General features: G+C 42.0%; 1 long non-coding RNA gene across 1 annotated transcript in view; it reads left to right on the top strand.

Annotated features, from left to right (window-relative positions):
* LOC111090230 overlaps window positions 1-3,998 on the top strand; it is a 28,683-nt gene extending 24,685 nt beyond the window's left edge. The window contains exon 7 of the long non-coding RNA XR_005371238.1: window positions 3,663-3,998. This is a non-coding gene — a long non-coding RNA (uncharacterized LOC111090230). The remainder of the gene's footprint in view (window positions 1-3,662) is intronic.
* Window positions 3,999-17,751: the final 13,753 nt, after the last annotated feature.

Here is a 17,751-nt window from a genome sequence, read left to right as displayed (position 1 = left end):
GTTTCCTAAAATAGCTTAGATTATTGATTTTCACTTATTTTGCTTTTCTAACATATGCATTCAATGCTATACATTTTCCTCTAAGCAGAGCTTCTACTGCATACCACAAATTTCAAAATGTTATATTTTCAGTTTCATTTAGTTCAAAATATTTCTTTTTTTTTCTAAAGATTTTATTTATTTATTCATGTGAGACACACACAGAAAGAGGCAGAGACACAGGCAGAGGGAGAAGCAGGTCCATGCAGGGAGCCCGATGCAGAACTTGATCCTGGGATTCCAGGATCACGCCTGGAGCTGAAGGCAGATGGCCAACCGCTGAGCCACCCAGGTGTCCCCAAAATATTTCTTAATTTCTTGTAAGACTTCTTTTTTGGCCCATGTGTTATTGAGAAGTGTATTGTTCAAACTCCTAACATTTCAGGATTTCCTAGTTGTCTTTTTGTTACTGATTTTTAGTTTAATTCCTGTGTGGACCGAGAGGAGACACTGTATGAAGTCTGAATTTTTTTTATGGGCTAAGGTGTTTCCGTGGCCCAGGACGTGGTCCTTACAGTGAGCATTCTGTGTGACCCTGAGGAAAAAGTGTGTTCTCCTGTGGTTAGATGAAGTGTGTTAGATGAAGTAGTCTATACATGTCAATTATGTCATGTTGACTGATGATGCTGTCCATTTCAACTATGTCCTGGCTGATTTTCTGCTAATTACTAATAGATGGGTGTTGAAGTCTCCAAGTACAATAGTGTATTCATCTGTTTCTCCTTGCAGCCCTAACAGTTTTGCTGCATGTATTTTAATACTCTGTTGTTGGATACATGTACATTAAGGGCTATTATGTCTTCTTGGTGACTTGGTCCCTTTATTATTATAATGTCTCACATTATCCCTGTTAATTTTCTTTGCTCTGAAATCTGCTTCTCTGGAATTAATATTACTATTCCAGCTTTCTTTTGATTAGTGTTAGCACGGTATATCTTTTTCTTTTTAAATCTCTTTACTTTTTTAAAAAAAGCTGTCTTTACTTTTAATGTATCTTTTCATCTATCCACTTTATGTTTAGAGTGGGTTTCTGGGGCACCTGAGTGGCTCAGTCAGTTAAGTGTCTGCCTTCAGCTCCCCTGTGATCGAGTCCCATGTCAGGCTTCCTACTCAGCGAGGAGTCTGCTGCTCCCTTCCCCTGCTCTTGAGTGCATGTTTTCTCTCTCCCTCTCAAATAAATAAATAAATAAAATACTTAAAAAAAAAAAAAAGGAAAATAAAGTGGGTTTCTTGTAGACAACATATAGTTGGGTCTTGTTTTTTTTTTTAATCCACTCAGACTGTTTTTTTAAAAAATATTTTATTTATTTATTCAGAAGAGGCACACAGAGAGAGGCAGAGATACAGGCAGAGGGAGAAGCAGACTCCGTGCAGGGAGGGAGCCTGACGTGGGACTTGATCCCGGGTCTCCAGGATCACACCCCGGGCTGTGCCACTGCGCCAAGAACCTCTTTTAAAGTGAAGGTAACTGGGTTGGGTTCCTGGATGGTTCAGGTAGTTAAGCAGCTCAGGTTGTGATCTCGTGGGTCCTAGGATAGAGCCTCACATCTGGCTCCCTGCCCAGCAGGGAGTCCGCTTCTCTCTCTGCCTCTCCTACTACCCCTTGGCCCTGCTCATATTTGCTCTCTCTCCCATATAAATAAATAAAATATTAAAAAAAAAAGAAGAAGAAGAAAATGAAGAAGGTGGGTCTACTGGCAACAGGCTAGGTCTACTGGCAGCAAATCCCCAACTACTACTAAACAAGCCACCATTGACTGAGCAAATTTCTTAACTCCTCTTTTTCCTTGGCTTACACAAATGTTAAATCATCTTCAACTATTTTTCCTGCTCTGAAATCGTAGAATTCTAAGTAAAATTTTATATATTAAGTCAAACAGCTTACTTGGTAGGGCAACTATTAATAGGAAACATAGAGGAAGCTTTGTTAAAAGTGAAAAATCTTTTTTTAAATATACATAATCACTCTCTCAAATAGTCATTTCATAAATCTTACTTCTTAAATACCAGCTTCTCTTAAACTGAAACCCATTTAAATGTCTCTGCTTTTCCTGTTTCAGTAAATACAAAAAATGTAAAATGTAAAGGTCAATAAACTGTGGACTTTAGGGAAAGAGTAAATGTTTGTTTTAAAGTAAACAAGGAGCTGGAATGTTTCCAATATTTTCATTTTGCCTTAGTGGCTACCAAATGTATTTGGACCCAAAATTCCTCAAGAGCATGGATGTTAGATATGAAGGCTTTTGAAGAAAAAAAATCTGACTTATGAAATGGAAGGAAAATGAAACAAATTGCAGTTGGACAAATTACCAAAGTAAGGCAATAGAGTTAATCCTTGGCATTGGGAATTTAATATTCAAGGTTTTGTTTACTTTTTAATGGTTTTGCAGTCTGCATCATGTAATAATAGATAATTTTGCCAAAAATGTTAATTTTCAGAATCCTATGCCCCAAGTGGCTGGAGCATGATCCCAGCATCCAATTTCCATGGCAGCTTCTTCTGTCCTTGCTTGATTGTTACGAATGTGTACACACTCTTAAGCACTACTCAGCATTTGGGAATGCAATACATACAACAATGGCAATTGATTGTTAGGAATCTGTGGAGGTCTTTAGAAGTTTTCAAAAATCATTAAAATTTACTATATTTTAGGGGCACCTGTATGGTTCAGTCCATAGAGCATGTGACTCTTAATCTCAGGATTGTGAGTTCAAGCCCCATTTTGAGCATAGAGCCTATTTTAAAAAAAATCCAGAAAACCCATTGAAAAAAAAATTACCATATTTTATTTTTTAAAGATCTTATTGATTTATTTTAGAGAGAGAGAGTGCGAGGGAAGGGGCAGAGGGAGAGAGAGAATCTTAAGCAGGGTCCATGCCCAGCACAGAGCCCAACGTGGGGCTTGATCTCACAACCCTGAGATCATGACCTGATCCAACTCTTGAGTTAGACGCTTAATCGACTGAACGATCCAGGTTCTCTTACCATGGGTCTCCACCTCTGAGCCTAAGAAATCACCTTCCTTTCCATTGTCTCTTACATCTAGGGTCTATGGCAGATTCACAGTGCCAAGAAATTGGCATTTGGAGTTAGCTGTATCTAAATTTAAATCCTCCAATATTTACCAGCTAGATAAACTTTAGCAAATCACTCTCTGAGTGGCTCCCTTCATCTAATAAATGTGGATAATACTGGTTTATGGAACTGTCATGATGATTAAATCAAATGTCCTGTTGATATCTGTTGGCATGAAGTAAGCAGCCAACAGATAGGGGCCGAATCCTCATAGCTATTCGTCTGACTGGTCCTCCTTCCAGTTATCTGAGTTGATTCTAGAGGTTTTCCTGATAGGATTATCATCACTGTGGTCCAGAATCTTGCTTTTAATACACAGTTCCTGCTTCTTCTCTGCCTATTTGTCCTCTCTCATTTTGTGGACATTTTAGGTTCCATTATCTTAATTCTGCATTCTGTTCTTGTGATTCTAGCTCTGGATGGTGACTCACCCTCTCTACCACACCCACTTGGCTCAGAGCCCCACCTGTCGGGTCCTTCCACAGTTGGCCTTGTAAACTTGGCAAAACCATTTAAAGTCCTGTACCACATCTGTGCTTCTTTACAGTGCATGCCTGCCGGACCAAAACATAATGATCCAGTTGAGGGAGGAGATGGCTTTTTGCTTGCATATGTCATAAAAAGATGGAAAATTTAAAGCAACGAGGAGAGTACCCTGGAAAAACCATGACTTTTTTTCCTCCTGAAAACAATCTTCACTGTCAAGAAGAGTAAGGCAAAAATATACAGTTCAAAGCCCTTAGAGGCAGAATTATCTCTAAGGAGAACACTTTTAATTTTGGATGTCAGTGATTCTTTCATAGATATTGTGCTTTTGAATGAATTGTTCAGTTGGAACCTAGGGAATCCTGGCTGCATGGGGAATTAATCATACACATAAAAGTTTGAGCATGAGTAACTTTATTATCTTAATATAGCTATTGTTTTTAGACAATTAAGTAATACATGTTCATTATATAAAACCTAGAAAATACAAAATATTTATTTTTTTAAAGATTTTATTTATTTGAGAGACGAGTGAGAGAGCAGAGTGGGGGAAGGGGCATAGGGAGAGGGAGAAGCAGACGTCCTGCTGAGCAGGGAGCTCACCTCAGACCCAGGGCTTGACAGTGGGCTCTACAGCAGGGCTCAATCCCAGGACCCTGGGATCCTGACCTTAGCCAAAGGCAGACGCTTAACCAACTGAGTCACCCAGGTGCTCTGGAAATACAAAACCCTTAAAAGAGAATAATCCCCAAATAATCCTAACATTTTGGTATATTTCCTTGTTACTGATTTTTATTTATAAAATTTGGATCCTATTTCATCCATAGTTTTATATCCTACTCTTTGCACCTATTGGTATCTCTTGAGTGTTTTTCTACCTTCTCTAATCCTCCTATACTTATTTCTTAAAGTTTTATTTAAGTAATTTCTGCACCCCATGAGGGCTCAAACCCATGACCCCGAGATCAAGAGTCACATGCTTTTCCTACTGTGCCAGCCACGTAACCCCCTAAATACTCCTTTAAAATGCTATTTTTATGGCTTTTTATTGTTCCATTGAATCACTGCATTATGATTTATTCATCTAACCCCTGTTGTTGGACATTTTTGAATCCTATTACAAATAGTACTTCAATGTAAATATTTGAACCTTCATTTTTGAGTACTTATCCAATCATACCCTTAAAATAGGTTCTTTCTGCATTTCACATTGCCAAGGTCCTCTGGTTGTTTGTGGAGCTGATTGCTGTTCATGCTGCACCATTGGGGTCAACTGCAATGGGGCTAAATGACCACAGATGCTTTGGGTGGATGATTCTCCCTGGCAGGACTATTTTTATTCCCTTCTAGAAGAGGGCTCCTCCCAGTGAGTTTAGTTGCTTGGCACATAGGAAATGGTAAACTTGACAAAGGCTTTCTGACTTGTTATAAATGAGCTTCTTTCTGTGTCTGTGTCAGCTACTGCAGGCTGTGGGAGCACCCTGCAGTGAGGTGCCCTGGCAGTGCCTCCAAGTCTTGCGTAGGCCTCTGTTGGCAAGTAATTCCCTTTCTAAAGTCGGGTGCTTGCAGGGCCTGCATCTGTGGAAAGTGGTGGAGGAATAGGAATTTGTACACTTGAAGCTCCCTTTGGTAAAACTGGTCTGCGATGCCAACCTGGTGTCTGGAGTTGGGTGGATAAGCCCTGGCTGTGCTGTGGTGAGCCAGGGTGTGTTTGTTGGTGTGTGCATGTGTGTGTGTGTGTGAGAGAGAGAGAAAGAGATGTAGGTAAATCAGCTTTTCAGCCCCTGAAATTCTCTGGCAGCCGCCAAAGACTATACAAGTTTCTCTGTTTTATGAGATGATTCATCTTTGTATTAGTCTCCGAGGTGCCGTAACAAAATACCATACACTGGGTGCTTTAAACAACAAAACCTTATGTTCTCACAGCTCTGGAGGCTGTAAGTTCAAGATCAAGGTGTAGGTCGGTTAGGTTCCTGATAAAGACTCTTCCTGGCTTATAGATGGCTGTCTTTGTCCTCAAATGGCCTATCCTCTGTGACCAAGAGAGAAGAAAGATTGAGAGAGAGAGAGAGAGAGAGAGAGAGAGAGAGAGAGAGACCTTCTCCTTTTCCTTCTCTTCCCCTTCCCCTTCTCCTTCTTCTTTTTTAATGAGACCACCAGACCTATTAGACTAGGGTGCGATTCTTATGACTTTATTTAAACTCTTATCTCCTAAAGATCCTATCTTTAAATACAGTCCTGTTGAGGCTTGAGACTTCAACTTATGAATTTTGGGGGTATGTAGACATTCAGTCCATAAAACTCTTACCCACTGCTCTATTGTCTTCCTCTACCATTTATCATCTACAGTACTACATGACTTATTTATTCAATCGGTTATTATTTGTCTCCCACTACTAGACTATAAGCTCCATGAGGTCAGGGATCTTTCTTTGTTTTTCACTGGCATCTCTAAGCACCTAGAAGAGTGCTCACACATGAAATGTGGAAAAAATGACTGAGGTCAGCAACCATGGCTATTATGGTGGGAAAAGAGACAGTGAGAGCTAGAACTGCTGGTAATAAACAGAAAATCCCAGGAAATAGCAATATCTAGGAAGGGAAATTGGGGCCCCCCTACCCCAGGACCACTAATACCTTGTCCTACAACATGCGGATCATTACACTTGATCAGGTATGATGTAGTAAAGACACTCCACATTGTGGTTCAAACTTGTGATCCTTTGAGTTGCTATGGGGATTATGATGTTTTAATCTGCTTGGGCTACCATAACAAAATACCATCAACTGGGTGGCTTAAACAATAGAAATTTCTCACAAATTCTATAGGCGGGACATCCAAGATCTCTGTGTTGCAATGATCCAGTTCTTATGAGAGCTCTCTTCCTGGCTTACAGATGGCCACCTTCTCTCTGTGTCCTCATATGGCAGAGAGAGAGAGGAGAGCAAGCTTTCTGATGTCTAATCCTGTCATGGAGATACCATCTTTATGACTTCATCTAAACCTAATTTCCTCCCAAAGGTCCATCTCCAGATACTATCACGTTGGGGGTTAGGGATTCAACATGGGGATTTTTGGGGGACACAAACATTCCAACTTCCAGATGATGTAGCTGGTGATCAAGGACTTACAAGATCCAGACTCATGAGATGTCAGGTCAGGGAGTACAACAAGATGCTGTCCACATAGATCATGAATCATCAACCCAGGAGGCCAAGGCTTGGAAAACGTTCAGAGTATCACATTAGCCAAATGTCCTCACAGTGCACCCATATTGGTCAAAGCCTGCTTGGGAGGCTGTGATACACTCATCATATTTCCAGATTTTGTGGACCTGTAGCCCTTAAGAGGTCTAATTTCATACAAATCATGATTTTTGGTGAATGATTAGATTGGGTTCCTTATTCTCTTCACTTATAAAAAAATTCTTGTGTCTTTTGTGGAGCAAGTGCAGGGTCTGAGAAGTGGATATCTTACTGTTTAAATATTGTGGCTTTAAAAACATAGTTTAATACTTAAGAGCAAGAAATTATCAGGTAAAAAATATCTTAGCTATTCCCACTACTAGCTTTCTGCAGATGAGCTTTAGAATTATTCTCCAAGTTCTAATAAAACCTAAGATTTTGATTGGAACCATGTTAATCTATGAATGATTTTGTAAAGCATTGACATTTTTATAGTATTGAGTTGTTTCATTTAGGAATATGGCGAGTTTCTACATCTTTTCGGTCATTTGTGTCTCTTGATAAAATTTGGTAGTTTGTGTCATATAAAGCCTTTGCTTTCTTTGTAACTATTATTTATATATATATTATAGAGGTTTTTGTTGTTGTTGTATATGGGATGGTTTTCCAGTATATTTTCTAACAATTAATTGCTATTATATTGGAATGTATTGATTCTTGAGTATTTTTAGTTTGTTCTTTTGAGTTTTCAGTTCTACTATCCACATATAATATTCATTTTGCATTCTCCTTGGCAATTGTTGTAACTCTTAATTTCTGTAGCCCGCTCTACCCTTGACCCCTAGAATACTAAACAGTGATGGTAGAGAGAGCACATTTCTCTTGTCCTGACTATGAGAATATCTACTGTGTGTCAGCCCGTTCTGGCCTGTATACCCTCAGATTTGTTCCTTGATTTTCACTGCTCTGTTCTACTACAAGGGACTGAAATTTCCAGGCTGTACATCCCAAGGCTTCTGTGTCAGCTGATATTCATCTGGGTTCAGTCTACGGGAGGTTCTGGCAAAAGGTTGATGAGTCAAAGACAGAGAGAAGTCTGGGTATTTCTCCTCTAGTCTCTGCCATGGGTGGCAACTCCAGCACCAGTTGTCTGTGTTTCATGGCTCCAGCTCTGGCCAGACAGATGTTTGTTAGTTTCAGCTTCTGTTGGGTGAACCCCAGGCTCAGGCAAAACTCTTTGCTCTTTTTATTCCTTCAGCGAGGCTGCCCTCAGTCCCAGCAAGAGGGTCCCTGCCCTAGACTGTTTTACAGGACCTGCATATCACAAATACACACATAATAGTCTTGGAGTACTCATGGTTGCCCCTATGTCTTGGGATCCTGCATCAGTGAGTACTGGCACATATGGCTTATGAGCTTAAAAAAGTGCTCTTCTGGTTAATGTAGTACAGGACCCAAGGAAATGCTTTTCTAAACCTCTTGCCCTGTGTCCTCAGAACAAAAGACAACTGCATCTAAGTTATGTGGGTTGTGTTGCTGCTGATGTTGGTGTTAGATTCTGCTTTGGAGCATGGAAAGGGCCTGAGGGTGGAGGCACTTTGATAAAAGAAAAGATAAAATTATTAGCTTGTCCAGCCTTTCTTCCCAGATAGCATGCATGTAGTAGATTTTTGAACAAGGAAGTGTCATTTCTCAGCAGTGATGGGCATCCATTTCTTCCTTCCTTTTGTGTTCTAATTCATGGTTCTGGAATTACATATGAATTAGGTATTTTGAACAGTTGCACACAATAACTGAGCCATTTTGCAATATTATGCTCTTGTAACTCATACTGCTCTTAAACTATAAGTGTATTTCTAGACCTAACCTCAATTTTGGCCTAAATTGCAGAAACATTCTTGATAACACATATGGAATATAGTGTGAATTTGTTACTGGAGACATGGCCTCAACTGAGTCAATAGTCATGAAGTTATGGAGAAATTCAAAGAAAGATTATTTATGTATCTTGAATCTATCCATAGACAAAACATATTTAAATTTGACCTTATTGCCACTTAAGACACGCAATGGAAATGCTGACTAAAGCCATTAAATTTAATTTAGAAAGGACGTAAGATATACTAGGAAAGCTAAAGTAAACAACAGGAAGCCCTCAAATACAGAGCAAAATGTGGTCTTTCATGGAAAATAAAATTAATTTTAAGGGACGCCTGGGTGGCTCAGTTGGTTAAGCATCTGCCTTTGGCTTGAGTCATGATCTTAGGGTCTTGGGATTGAGCCCCTCATTGGGTTGTCTGTTTTTCTCTCCCTCTGTGATCTCTCTGACTCTCTCTCAAATATATAAATAAAATAAAATCTTAAAAAATTAATTTCAGGTTTGTTCTATCTACGATTTTTTTGATTGCTATTGCTTGCTATGAATAGTATAAATAAAAGCAGATCTAAGTTGGGTGACTTCTCAGTTAAAGAGACTAAAAATACTTTTTTTTTGGAGGGGGGGGTTTGTGTTATGTTTAAAATCCAAAACGTTCCAATTAAAAAATATCTATATAAATGTTGGCAAATCGAACTCAAATAAAAAATAATATATAAAATAAAATCCAAAACTATAAAAAAGAACCAAAACTATGGTGCAGAGCATGAACTGACAAATGGAATGCTTTTGCTTGGTAAGCACAATATTTGTTTTTTTCTACTTAAGGTATTAAAAATACTTTTAAATTTTAGAGAAAAACATTTTCTTTTTTTTTTTTTAAGATTTTATTTATTTATTCATGAGAGACACAGAGAGAAAGAGAGGCAGAGACACAGGCAGAGGGAGAAGCAGGCTCCATGCGGGGAGCCCGATGTGGGACCGGATCCTGGGTCTCCAGGATCATGCCCTGGGCTGAAGGCGACGCTAAACTGCTAAGCCACCCTGGCTGCCTAGAAAATGGTTTTCTAAGTAGAAATAAACTGCATATGAAACCAAAAGTGGCATTCGAATAAAATATAAGGAAATAGAACAAGGAAAAGCACATTTTTTTATGACTTTAAAGAAGAGGATTCAGTTATAAATAATCCCAAAGTAATGCTTGTAGTAACAACTAATATCCAATCATTGTAGATCAAGATATGGTCTATTTATTTATTTATTTATTTATTTATTTATTTAATTTATTTATGATAGTCACACAGAGAGAGAGAGGCAGAGACACAGGCAGAGGGAGAAGCAGGCTCCATGCACTGGGAGCCCGACGTGGGACTCGATCCCGGGTCTCCAGGATCATGCCCTGGGCCAAAGGCAGGCGCCAAACCACTGCGCCACCCAGGGATCCCAAGATATGGTCTTTACTGTAGAGAGACTTGAACAAATTAGACACCGTACTTTGATTTTTGGTATTTTTCATTTTAGCACTGGAATATTTGAAAGAAGAACTGAATAACTATCATAGGCATATAGATATCACTTTGACAGTAAAAATCATGTATGTGATAATGATTTACATGATAAAAGTAATGTATTTTTTGCATTAACAGTGATGTGTCATATGTGATTGTTACAATGCTTGAATATAATATGTAAAGTCCAAATGTAAGTAGTATTTTAAGAATCTTATTGACATTTCCAATAAAAGTGTTATTGCTTCAGTAGTATGAAGTTCCTTCGAATTGATATTAATTAAAAAAAAAAAACCCAAACTTTCAGGGCACCTGGGCAGCTCAGCTGGTTAAATGTCTGACTCTTAATTTTAGCTCAGGTCATGATCTCAGGGTCATGAGATCAAGCCCCACTTCAGGCTCCATGCCGTGCGTGGAGCCTGCTTAAGATTCTCTCTCTCTCTCTCTGCTCCTCCCCACCACTCACACTCTCTCTCAGAACAAACAAAAGCACCATTTGGCATTACCATCAATAGAATATTAAGTATGTGAAAATCTTGATTGTAGGGGCACCTGGGTGGGTCAGTGGTTGAGTGTCTGCCTTTGGCTCAGGTTGTGATCCTGGAGTCCTGGGATCAAGTCCTGCATCAGGCACTCCACAGGGAGCCTGCTTCTCCCTCTGCCTATGTCTCTGCCTGTCTTTCTGTGTCTCTCATGAATAAAAATCTTAAAAAAAAATCTTGATTATAACAGGATGATTTTTCTGAAATAAAAGTTAAGAAAAGTAAGTCTTATGAATATGTATTATTATAAGTTATGAATTATGAATACCTTTATTACTCATCTGTGCATTGCTGGCCCATCAATACATGAGCAATCATAATTAATTTGGTTGCCTTTGATATTTTGCCAAATTTTATTCATACCCAAACATAACATTACACATATTTGAAGATTTGTCATCATAAAGGTATTTGTAAAGTATAAGGTTAGAACATTTTTATTTAACAATTTGTCATTTGACTTACACCTGTAAACATTTAGAGACATGAGATGTGGGCCTTCATTTGTATGCTTGGCCAGGGCTGAGCCTGCCTTCAGCCTAACAGTGGTAATGGCAATGTGCTATCAACTTCCTGTTCTCTGCTTGGCTTCTTGGTTCTTCTGTCATTCTTCCATTTTGCACAAATAAGCAGATATCTTTACATTTTCTTATATCCCCTTATTTTAAAAAGATTTTAAAGATTAAAAAATATATATTTATTCATGAGAGATACAGAGAGAGAGGCAGAACACAGGAAGAGGGAGAAGCAGGCTCCATGCAGGGAGCCTGATGTGGGACTTGATCCCAGCACTCCGGGATCACGCCCTGAGCCGAAGGCAGATGCTCAACTGCTGAGCCACCAAGGCATCCCTTAAGAAGATTTTAAATATTTTCCTTCTTTCTTATTATTATTTGGGGGGAGGGGCAGAGGGAGAGAGAGACTCTTAAGCAGGCTCTATGCCCAGCTTGAAGCCTGACGTAGGGCTTGATCTCATGACTTTGAGATCATGACCTCAGCTGAAATCAAGAGTTGGACGCTTAACTGACTGAGCCACTGAGCCAAATGTAAAGATTTTACATTTAAGTAATTTCTACACCTAACATGGGGCCTAAACCCACAGCCCCAAGACTGAGAGTCACAGGGGAAAATCAGGTGCCCCTGTTGCCTTCTTTGTTACATGAAAGGTAGAGTTATGGGTTGAATAATCCCACCCAACCCCCCAACCCTCCCACCTCCACCCAGAAGATATGTTGAAGTCCTTACCCTTATGACCTCAAAATGTGACCTTATGTAGAAATAGTGTCATTGTAGATCTGATTGAGGTCATGTTGGAGTAGGGTAGGCTTATAATCCAATATAATTGGTATCCTTATAAGAAGAGAGAAACTTGGCAAAAGAGGAAAGATGATGTGAGAAAAGATAGTCATGTGATAACAGAGGCAGAAATTGGAATGAAGCATCGTTAAGCCAAGGAATGTCAAGGATTTCCAACAGATACTAGAAGAGTATCTAGAAGAATACTAGAAGAGGCAAGGAAGATACTAGAAGAGTATCTAGAAGAGAAACTAGAAGAGGCAAGGAAGGATTCTCTCCCACAGGTTTTAGAGGGAGCAGGGTCCTGCTGACACCTTGATATTGGACTCCTGGGCCCTAGAACTGTCTGACAATAAGTTTCTGACATTTTAAGACACCTAATTTGTGGTGTTTTGTCATGGAAGCCCCAGGATGTGGGCAGCATACTAAAGATGCTCTTTGCCCTTTGTATCAGTGTTTCTGTAGGCTAGATATCTAGAAGCAGACCTGTTGGGTCTGCAAACATCTAGTTTTCATCCATACAGCTACTCCAAATTGCCCTCCAGAGTGGCTGTATCCGTTTATGCTCTTACCAGCAGTGCATGAGAACATGTTTCCTTATGCACTGGCCAATACGTGACATTAACAGACATGAAAAAATTTTTTTCCATCTGATGGGTAAAAAAAAGTATTTAAAAAATTTGTATTCTCTGATTACAGGTGAGGTTGAATTTTTTTTTTTAAGATTTTATTTATTCATGAGAGACAGAGAGAGACAGAGAGAGAGAGAGAGAGAGAGAAAGAAAGGCAGAGACACAGGCAGAGGGAGAAACAGGCTCCATGCAGGGAGCCTGACTATACCCTGGGCTGAAGGTGGCCTAAACCACTGGGCCACCAGGGCTGCCCATGTTTTTTTTTTTTTAATAAGTTAATTTTCCATTTGAATTTTTTCTTCTGTAAATTCTTTTTTATGACCTTTGATCATTTTTCTGTTCTGTTATTTGTTTTATTGCTACTGATTTGGAATATTTCTTTATGCAGGATGTGATCTTATTCTTTATAATTCCTGGTTTAGGAAGAGATTTTAAATATCAAGAATGTTTGTTGGCTTTAATTGGTTGTCTTTTCAGCTTCTAGTGAGATGATAAAATGCTATTTATTTATTTATTTATTTATTTATTTATTTTTTAAATGCTATTTATTTGACCTACTGATATGTGGCATCTGTAATTACAAGAACTTTAAAAAGCAGAGCAGTTAAATATTTTATGGGCAAGAGGAATGATGCCAATGCAGGGGCTTTTCAAAACATGTTAAGAGGGCTGCCTGGTTAGAACAGAGAATGTGTCTAAGTGAATATGATGGTCAGCTTTGGAAAATAGGCACTTGGAGTAAAAAGTTTGAGCTTTACTCTACAGGCAAGATGAAATTACTGCAGAATTTTGGGTAAAGGAGAATTAGAATATAAGAAGATTAACATGGTGGTATGGTAGAGGAACAAGAAAAAAAAGGAGGGAGAGGACTTGGATGCCCAGGGGTGAGATGAAAATTGCCTTTTTCTGTAATGAACCTAATGAGGAAGAAAAGAAGGGAAGTTCTAACAAACCAATGTGGCTCTGCGATGAATTGTGATGTAGAAAGAAGCATAAATACTAGCATGTCACATGCTTGGGGGACTGTGTTAGGAGGGCTAGAGTAGAAGTTAACTCTTGGGTTTCAAGTAATGTACAAGTTGTGCAAAGTTAGTTAGAAAAACAAGAATAAGAATATATAGGGGGACACTTCTCTGAGCAAATGATGGCATATTGATAAATGGCAAAGAGAAAACAGACCTCATCAATTTTTATTTTGATTCCAAGAGACAATGTCAAGGAGAATGGTTTTCAGACTAAAAGTAGGGTGTAGAGTAGAACAAATATGATAACTGAAGACAGTTCCCAATTGGGTAAAGAAATTGTAGGAAAGCATCTCTCTGCTCTGGGTGAACTGTACCTCAGGAAAGAGAGAATTTTTAATGATATCTCTGCATCTCTGTTGTTGGCCTTGGAGAGAGCTCGGAGAATGTGAACATTCGTTAGAAAAGGAGGGAGGTTGTGCAAGAGCAAATGAAATTCCAAATTTCAAAAATGTAGATTTCAGAAACTGCAAACCAATGATCTTAATATCACTCTGGGGTAAGATCCTAGGGTAGCATTCAAAGGGATGAGTTGTAGAGGAGATCCTAGAAGAGAAGGTGAGGATTATTAGAACTTCGCATGGGTCTTGTGAAAACATGGCCATTTTTTTTTTTTCTTTATCGGTTGACTTGGCTGTTATATCAAGGAGCACTGTTGGATATAAGACATACTAATAATCAGGAAGAATCAGAAACCCAGGGGCAGCAAGCTCAAAGAGGAAATAAACAAAAGGTATTTAGCCTGGAAGAAAGAAGGCTTAGGGAGAACATGATGGTAGAGGTCAAGTAGGTCAAGAAGGACCATTATATGGGAGAGGAATCAAGTATCTGTGGGCTTCCCAAAGGCCAATGGGTAGGATTACAGGGATCTAGGAAAATACTCAATGTAAGGAAGGATTATCTAACCACTTACACCATCTGACAAGGAACAGAGTGCTTGCCAAGAGAGTGATTTCCCTATCACTGCAAGTGTGCAAGCAGAAGCTGGCCAATTACTTTTTGGGAAATGTTCTAGGAGAGATTCATGCATTATTGTGTGGTTGACTCTAAAGTCCCTTCCAATTTTGAGATTCTATGATCTGAGGACAGTATAGGTTCAAATCAGAAGGACTAGGTTGGAGATAGTGATGCTATAGCTAACAGGGTGGAAGGAATTGGAAAGAGACGGAGGGAAGAAACGTAGATCACTCAAGGAAAAAAGGTCATGTAGTTATATAGTCAAGAGGAAGAATCCACCATCTTTTTAGCTCCAAAGATCAGGATTGTTAAGTTTTTTAGTAACTAGATGGAAATGAGACCGCCAAGGCAAGCGAGGGTCCAAGAACAGATTTTATTGCAGGCACCCTCGGGCGAGGTTCCACGACTCATGGGGGAAAGAGAGTGAGTCGAGGAAGTCGCGCCAAGACAAGGTAGTCGGGGTTTACATAACGTTGTAAGGCAGAACGGTTTCCTATTGGTTGGCTCATATGCAAAGGAAGGATTGCAATTCGACCAGTCAAAGGTGACTTCCTCCTCTGGGGTTTGAAGGGCATTGGGTTCGGTTGGGGAAGTCCAAAGGAGAGGTGTAAGGGTCTGCTCAAGCTGTCAGCAGGTCATTGGTCCATTGGTGTCCCAAGTGGAGGTGGTGACAGGAACCTCAGCCATTTTGGTGTATCTGCCATCTTGAGGAGTTTCCCTTCCCGCCTGGCCCCAACAAGGATCTTCTCAAAATGGAGCAGGACTGTCCAGGAAAACAGCATTTCAAAGGAGGCCTCAAATGAACATCTTTAAAAGGCTTTTGGGATGTCACCAGGGACAAACATTTCAAAATATAATTTTAATGATGTTCAGAAAAAAGGACAGTGTGCCATTGGGTCCCTTCTCTTAGCAGGGCCCTAATCACCGGACTGCTGAGGAGGACCATGGGAGGAGAGGCAAGGCATAGTCTTGGAAGTAGGCCTAAGGCATAGGCCAAGAGAAAATGGTAAAAAGGAAGAACAAGAAAGGAATGGGATAATGGAAAAGGGAGGGCAGATAGGGATAAAATGGTCAGGCTCCTTTATTGCCAAATGGGTGGCTACCTGGGCTTCCAGGGGTCTCCAGGGGCACCTCTCCTAGCTGGTTCGCAGGGGAGGGGAGAACTGAGAATCAGGAGAGTGAGGCTCTAATGCTGGATGTGTACCAACTTGCTGAGTGACCTTGTAGGTATCATTTCACCTTTCTGCCTTCTCCCTATGGTCAAACATAGACATCCCGTTAGCCTAAAAGTGCTCTGGGCTTTACAGGAGAAAATAGCTCCAGAAATTTCAGACATTGTCTCCATGTGTGCAAAGTGTTTGCGCTCGTTTCCACATTTTCACGTTGGGGGAGAGGGAACTGGTGGGAGGAGGGTAGAAAGGAAGGTGAGAAGAAATTGTGGTCAAGTCCCTGGGCCCCACCTCGCCGTCCCAGGGGACCCAGGGCACCAGGGGTTGGCAAAGGGCACATGCCCACGGCCTCTCTGCCAGCCGGGCACCCAGGAACCGGGCGGACATCCTCAGGCTCTGCTGTCCCTTTCAGCAAATCCCAGTGCCGCATCCAGGGACAGAAAGGGAGGCACGCCCCTCCCCCACTAGATGGCACTGAAACGCCTCGTTCCCGATTTTCAAACTGCAGAAAGGATGAAAAAAGACAAAAAGAATATGGTGGAGGTGCGCTCTTTCAGGCTCGCAGGCCCCGCTGTGCAAAGCGGGGTGCCGGACCCTCTCTTTCCCGGGGGCAGCTCTTCACCCGGCAGTGAGGGCCCCCGGCTTTGTAGTGCGGGTGACACCGAGGGGCGAGCATTAGAGAGAAAAAACCCGGCTTTGCAGCCTGGGAGGGAGGCTCCCAGCCTTTGCGGCGCGGTCTCACGTGAGCCGGGCGGGGAGGGGCGGGGGGCGTCTCTGGGATGAAGCGGGGCTCGCTGGCGGCCCACCGGCTCCAGGTCGAGGGTCCCTCACTGCCTCCCAGAGCCCCCGCTGAGCCTACATCCAGCCGCCACCCAGACGAGGACAAATCCCGCGCCGAGGTTTCATTTAACCCCACCTCCCCTCTCAAAGCGCGAGCCCCCGGGCGTTTTCAAAATATCTATTAAGCACCCCCCTCCCCCCGCCACGCCGCACGCCCATTAACATCCTCTGCCTCTGGTCTTGAAAGGATCAATCATTTCCCTTTTTCCTTTCCTGCTGCGGAGGGAGGGGAGTGGAGGCAGGTGGAGGTGGGTGTGTGTCAGGGTGTCTGGCGCGGGCGTGGGGCTAGACTGGGGTTGGCCGTGGCAACCCCGCCGACGCGCGCGGCCCCGGGGGGCCACGCCTGTAGCTAAGCCAGCAAGGGAGCGCCTGTGGCTTTCTGGGGGAAAACAAAGATCTAATATGATCCAAGATACCAGCCACCAAAACCGGGGACGCGGGGAACTTCCTCAGCCCCTCTGGGTGCCGACTCTGCAATAAAGCAGCCTTTATCCTTCCAGTGGTGGATGCGAGAGAATTTTCCACCACTGCAAAGAGAGAACCAGGAGATGGAGGCAACATCCCTACATTTATAATAATGCGTGTAAACATGCTACATACCACATATATGTATATGTGCATAAATATGGATGTGGTTGGGCACATACCTATCTAGACACCATTGACTTGCCTGGTCAAAGACTAAGGCTTAGACGTTTCGTGCCTGGGAAATGGTGCAGTTTATCTTTAAGGATGCTAGAAAAATAAGAGATGAGGCTCACGTTGCACGGATGACATCACTAGCTTTTGGCTGCGCGCTCCGTGTTCTCGTCTGTGGGTTTTAGCCAAGGCTGCAGCGCCGGGCGCCCGAGCTGAGCGAGCGAGCGAGCGAGCGAGCGAGCGCGGCAGCGGCTTCCTCCGGCGCCCGCAGCCGGGCGATGCGATTTCGCGAGCACCCCGGGCGCAGCCTGGGCTCTCGCTCCCCAGCACCGGCCGCGCCCGCGAGGCTCCCGAGCCGCCGCGGCTAGAGGAGGAGGAGGAGGCGGGGAGGGGAAGCCCCGCGCCCCGGCCTCCCTCCCCCACCCTCGCCCCATTCACCTCGCGGCCGCCGCGCGCCAAGGAGCCCGATCGCGGGACGCCGAG

Source organism: Canis lupus, chromosome 16, assembly GCF_011100685.1.
Source record: "Canis lupus familiaris isolate Mischka breed German Shepherd chromosome 16, alternate assembly UU_Cfam_GSD_1.0, whole genome shotgun sequence".
Taxonomy (NCBI): Eukaryota; Metazoa; Chordata; class Mammalia; order Carnivora; family Canidae; genus Canis; species Canis lupus.
Note: the sequence above shows the minus strand (reverse complement) of the source record. Positions and strands in the feature narration are given on the sequence as shown.